We start from the raw sequence: 6,000 nt of genomic DNA, 5'->3' as shown, positions 1-6,000 counted from the left end.
TCTGATTCTGTTGATTTGTGTTGACTCTCTTTTCCTCTTAATAAGTCTGGCTAGAGGCTTATCTATTTTGTTTATTTTCTCGAAGAAACAGCTCTTGGTTTCATTGATTTTTGCTATTGTTTTATTCTTCTCAATTTTATTTATTTCTTCTCAGATCTTTATTATGTCCCTCCTTCTGCTGACTTTAGGCCTCATTTGTTCTTCTTTTTCCAATTTCAATAATTGTGACATTAGACCATTCATTTGGGATTGTTTTTCCTTCTTTAAATATGCCTGGATTGCTATATACTTTCCTCTTAAGACTGCTTTTGCTGTATCCCACAGTAGTTGGGGCTTTGTGTTGTTGTCGTTTGTTTCCATATATTGCTGGATCTCCATTTTGATTTGGTCATTGATCCATTGATTATTTAGGAGCATGTTGTTAAGCCTCCATGTGTTTGTGAGCCTTTTTGCTTTCTTTGTACAATTTATTTCTAGTTTTATGCCTTTGTGGTCTGAAAAGTTGGTTGGTAGGACTTCAATCTTTTGGAATTTACTGAGACTCTTTTGCGGCCTGGTATGTGGTCTATTCTGGAGAATGTTCCATGTGCACTTGAGAAGAATGTGTATCCTGTTGCTTTTGGATGTAGAGTTCTGTAGATGTCTATTAGTTCCATCTGTTCTAGTGTGTTGTTCAGTGCCTCTGTGTCCTTAACTTACTTTCTGTCTGGTGGATCTGTCCTTTGGAGTGAGTAGTGTGTTGAAGTCTCCCAGAATGAATGCATTGCATTCTATTTCCTCCTTTAATTCTGTTAGTATTTGTTGCACATATGTTGGTGCTCCTGTATTGGGTGCATATATATTTATAATGGTTATATCCTCTTGTTGGACTGAGCCCTTTATCATTATGTAATGTCCTTCTTTGTCTTTTGTTACTTTCTTTATTTTGAAGTCTATTTTGTCTGATACTAGTATTGCAACACCTGCTTTTTCTCTCTGTTGTTTGCATGAAATATCTTTTTCCATCCCTTGACTTTAAGTCTGTGCATGTCTTTGGGTTTGAGGTGAGTCTCTTATAAGCAGCATATGGATGGGTCTTGCTTTTTTATCCATTCTCTTACTCTGTGTCTTTTGATTGGTGCATTCAATCCATTTACATTTAGGGTGATTATTGAAAGGTATGTACTTATTGCCATTGTAGGCTTTAAGTTTGTGGTTACCAAAGGTACATGGTTATCTTCTTTACTATCTTACTGTCTAACTTAACTTGCTTATTAATGAGCTATTATAAACACGGTCTGATGATTCTTTATTTCTCTCCCTTCTTATTCCTTCTCCTCCTTTCTTCATATGTTGGGTGTTTTGTTCTGTGCTCTTTTTAGGAGTGCTCCCATCTAGAGCAGTCCCTGTAAGACGCCCTGTAGAGGTGGTTTGTGGGAGGCAAATTCCCTCAACTTTTGCTTGTCTGGGAACTGTTTAATCCCTCCTTCATATTTAAATGATAATCATGCTGGATACAGTATTCTTGGTTCAAGGCCCTTCTGTTTCATTGCATTAAGTATAACATGCCATTCTCTTCTGGCCTGTAGGATTTCTGTTGAGAAGTCTGATGATAGCCTGATGGGTTTTCCTTTGTAGGTGACCTTTTTTTTCTCTCTGGCTGCCTTTAGTACCTTGTCCTTGTCTTTGATCTTTGCCATTTTAATTATTATGTGTCTTGGTGTTGCCCTCCTTGGATCCCTTGTCATGGGAGTTCTGTGTACTTCTGTGGTCTGAGAGGCCATGTCCTCCCCTAGTTTGGGGAAGTTTTCAGCAATTATTTCTTCAAAGACACTTTCTATCCCTTTTTCTCTCTCTTCTTCTACTGGTACCCCTATAATGCAGATATTGTTCCATTTCGATTGGTCACACAGTTCTCTTAAAATTCTTTCATTCCTGGAGATCCTTTTATTTCTCTCTGCATCAGCTTCTCTGCGTTCCTGTTCTCTGTTTTCTAGTCCATTAATGGTCTCTTTCATCTCGTCCATTCTGTTTTGAAGTCCTTCCAGAGCTTGTTTTATTTCTGTATTCTCCCTCCTTACTTCTTGCATATTTCTCTTCAAGTACATCAGCATGGTTATGACTTTTGTTTTGAATTCTTTTTCAGGAAGACTGGTTAAATCTATCTCCCCAGGTTCCTTCTCAGGGGAAGATGTAGATGTCAAAGCTGTCTGGGTTAGTCTTGTCTGGATCAAATTTTTTTGCCTTTTCATGTTGATAGGTGCAGTGGAGTGCTATTGAGGCATCTACCAGCTGGGAGAGTCAAACCTCTTTCCACTTGGCTCCTGGCCTTTCTTTACTGTGACAACTGTGACCCCTAGTGGTTTGTGTTGGGCAATTGCGTGTAGACTGGGTCTCTGTATCTTGCCTGGCCAGTATGGAGGAAGCTCCCTTGCTGTGGGTGTGGCCAGCCTCATGCTGCTGCTCTGCTAAAGCGGGCCCCAGAGGGGTAATGGATGGAGGCTGTTTGGCTGTTTACCTCTGTGAGGGGTCTCTGAGCTGTTGCCCAGGGGGTTAGTGTGCCCAGAGTTCCCTGAAATTTCCAGCTGCTGGACTGTGACCCGGATGCTTCCTTCCAGCTGTGGGGTACCTGTCCCTTTAAGACTTTCAAAAAGCACTCACTTTTCTTTGTCACAGGGGTGCCGGCTTTGGGACCCGCTCAGAGGTCTTACTGTCCTGTTTCCTTAGTATCCAGCACCCCACGCATGCACTATGTGTCTGCGCTCTGATGTGGACGGCTAGGGCTGGGTGTTTAGCAGTCCTGGGCTCCCTCTCCCTCCCCACTCCAACTCCTCTCCTCCTGCCGGGAGCTGGGGGGAGGGGCACTCAGGTCCTGCAGGTCTGTGGCTTGTATCTTAACCCTTTCCCCAGGCACTGTGTTCTCGCAGGTGTGGATGTAGCCTGGCTGTTGGCCTGTGTCTTCTTGTCTCTCTTTTAGGATTAGTTGTATTTGTTGTATTTTCAAAAATATATATGTTTTTGGGAGGAGATTCCCACTGTCCTACTCATGCCGCCATCTTGGCTCTGCCTCCAAAACATTCTCATTTTAAAAAGGAAAATATTAATTGGATATATTGTTTCATTCAATGAACAGTTTGGAGTACTCAGTTTTGCTTGACCTCTCTATAATAATTGATGTTGATCATTCCCTCTTTTCTGAAACTGCTTCCATGATCCACTCCTAAGTATAATTGCAAATCTCTGTCTTTTGATTCTCAATCTAGTTCATAATGCCTCTTTCTTCATACCCCCTTAAGTGTTGACTTCTCAAGACTTCATTCTTGGCTCTCTTTTCCTCGTCTTTTCTCTATTCCAGTTAGTCATCTCACTCCCACACATGGCTTCAGTTATCCTCTGCACCCTGATGATGACCGACTACACATCTAGCTCAGCCTTCTCAACAGTGACTCTAGGTACAAGAAGCAATGAAATACTATCTTCAAAATATTGAAAGAAAAAAAATTAAACCTAATATCTTAAAATTGTCACTTATATATCAGAGTGAAGTAAAAATAATGTCAAAAATACTAGGTTTCAGATCACCTAAAATATACTCTAAATAAACACTCTTGGAGAAAATTCTCTGGCAAAAAATGCAAAATAACCAAAGAAGAATCAATAAGATATGGGAACTAAATGTTAATAAATAATTTAGTAGAATTTCTTGTCTAAATAAGCAATGAAAATGCCAACTTGAGGGAGGTTGGTGGTAGACTTCAGTGGAAGAAGAAAAGAACCTGCGAAAGCATTTCTTTTGCAGGTGAAGGGGATAAGGATACTGTAGATATTGATAAGCTCTTGAATTCTATTACTATAGGAAATAAATACATGAATAATAAATATAAGAGTGGATTTTAATAAGTTGACATAACTACCAGAAGACTGAAATCATGTGTGATTTTCAAACAAGCAGAGTAAAATACAGTCTATCTAATGGAAATTAGGAAAGGAGGTGAACAGAAGAAACAAAAAGGAAATAAGTGAAATGGAGAATATGAATGAAGATAGCAGAAACAAGTTCTAACAAATAAACCTACATGAATTTGTTAAATTCTTTTATAATAAGATGGGACTCTCAGATTTTGAAAAGATGCAATAATATGCTATTAATAGAGACACACTTAAAATGATAGTATTATAACAGTTCCAAAATTACCTATGTGTAAAAGAAAACATAAATGTGTTATACTTTTAGCAGGTAAATGAAAAAGACAAGATCAGTTGACTCTGAAATATTTTATTTTGCTTTATTATAACTTTGCACAATAGTTCACTAGTTCAAAGATTGTCTTAACAGAACTCCTTGTCTCTTTCCTGATTTCTCCCAATATATTCTGCAGCACAGTCTTTTTAAATAAATTATGATCTTTTCCTCCTTCAGTATTTTTACTATCATTCCCCCATTGCCTACAGGATAAAGCCCAAGGTCTTTGGCATTTTATTCAAGGCCTTCCTTGATTTGTAACTTAGCTACTTCCTCATTGCCTCCCTACTCCTCAGCCTACTGCCCTCTCCTCTTCCTGCTTTGGGCACACAGAAATGTTTACACTTTTCCAAATGGACCATTCCATCTCTTGTTTCTGTACCTTTCCCTATTTCGCTCTTTCTGATTGGCATTTCCTTCTTCCCTTTCTATTTGTCCTTCACAACTTAGATGAGGTGCCACCTCTCATATGATACTTTCTTTCTCCTTCATACTCCTCTAATTATATTATATCATATCTCATCACATTAAATTGCTTTGTCTTCTTGACTAAACTGTAAGCCACTGGAGGAGCAGAGACCATGTGGTCCCAGCCTCCAGCATGGTACCTCTCATACAGTACAAACTGTACTCAATGGATAAACTGAAGGCAAGTCTACAATTCTGTTCCAGGTGCTAGATGGTGCTAGACTCAGACCAATAGGTAAGAAACAAAAATTTAGGAAATTATGTGTACAAAGGTTATAATGAGTTATTTATTCAGCTCAAATTTCTTCTAGTGCATTTCAGATGAGGTCTAGAAAATGCTTTAGGAGCAAAGAATTTGTTCTTTGGTTGAGTTAAGAAAGAAACATTTCCACACATCAGCTTTTTTCTATCTTCTCTGCATTTAAGGACTTTAAAAAAAATCAGATTGTGTCTTGATTACTAGTTAAAAAAGGGACAATTGCAGATTCTCAAGTGATTTAAGGACAATTCCAAAGGAACATTGACTTCTTACAGAGATTTATGTCACTGTCAATGAATTAAGTCAAAATATGAGAGTTTTTTTTCTATTATACCTGCTTTTTTACTTGATTTTTAACCATTTCAGAAGGTAATTTTTTCTTTTAACACAGAAAAGGAGTAAGAATGTAAAGTGTCCAAAGCCACTTTCAGGATTCTGATTTAGAGTCTTGTTAGACTCTCAAACCAGCTACCCCAAGATGTTCGGTCGCCTGATTTAAAAATCATATTTATTAAAGTAACTTTATTTAACATCTTTTATAAGAGTGGGAGATTCATTTATATGTAAATAAAAATGGAGAATTGAGTTTTCTAGATAACATAATAGGCTTCTGCACTGTGGGAAATAAGTAATTTTATAGCCTTCCCCAGATTTTCTGCCCTATCCAGTTGCTCATACAATTACCAAATACTCTGTACCACGTTAGGTAGACATGGTTAAAACCTATGGAAAGACAGCCCATTCTATTGTATACGTCCAACTAACTGATACCCTTCTTATTATTGTGCGCCATTGAATCAGTGATTTACAGGACACTTCATAGTATGTAGTGAAGGAACCATGTTACCATAGACAGACTGAAGAAATAAATAACGTTGAGTTGGTTGAATTATTATATGACCTGCAATCTCATTGACTGGGGTTATTCTAGTGATACAGTAATTTTAAGGAATATGGCTTTTTGTGTCTATGTTGAAGCATTTCTCTTTTATCTTCTGAACATGAGGCACTGTTACCAAAGCAGCAACTATCCATTTGGATTTTCATGAAA

The sequence above is a fragment of the Manis javanica genome, chromosome 4, assembly GCF_040802235.1.
Source record: "Manis javanica isolate MJ-LG chromosome 4, MJ_LKY, whole genome shotgun sequence".
Lineage (NCBI taxonomy): Eukaryota > Metazoa > Chordata > Mammalia > Pholidota > Manidae > Manis > Manis javanica.
The sequence above is the reverse complement of the archived record's forward strand: the minus strand, read 5'-3'. Positions refer to the sequence as shown.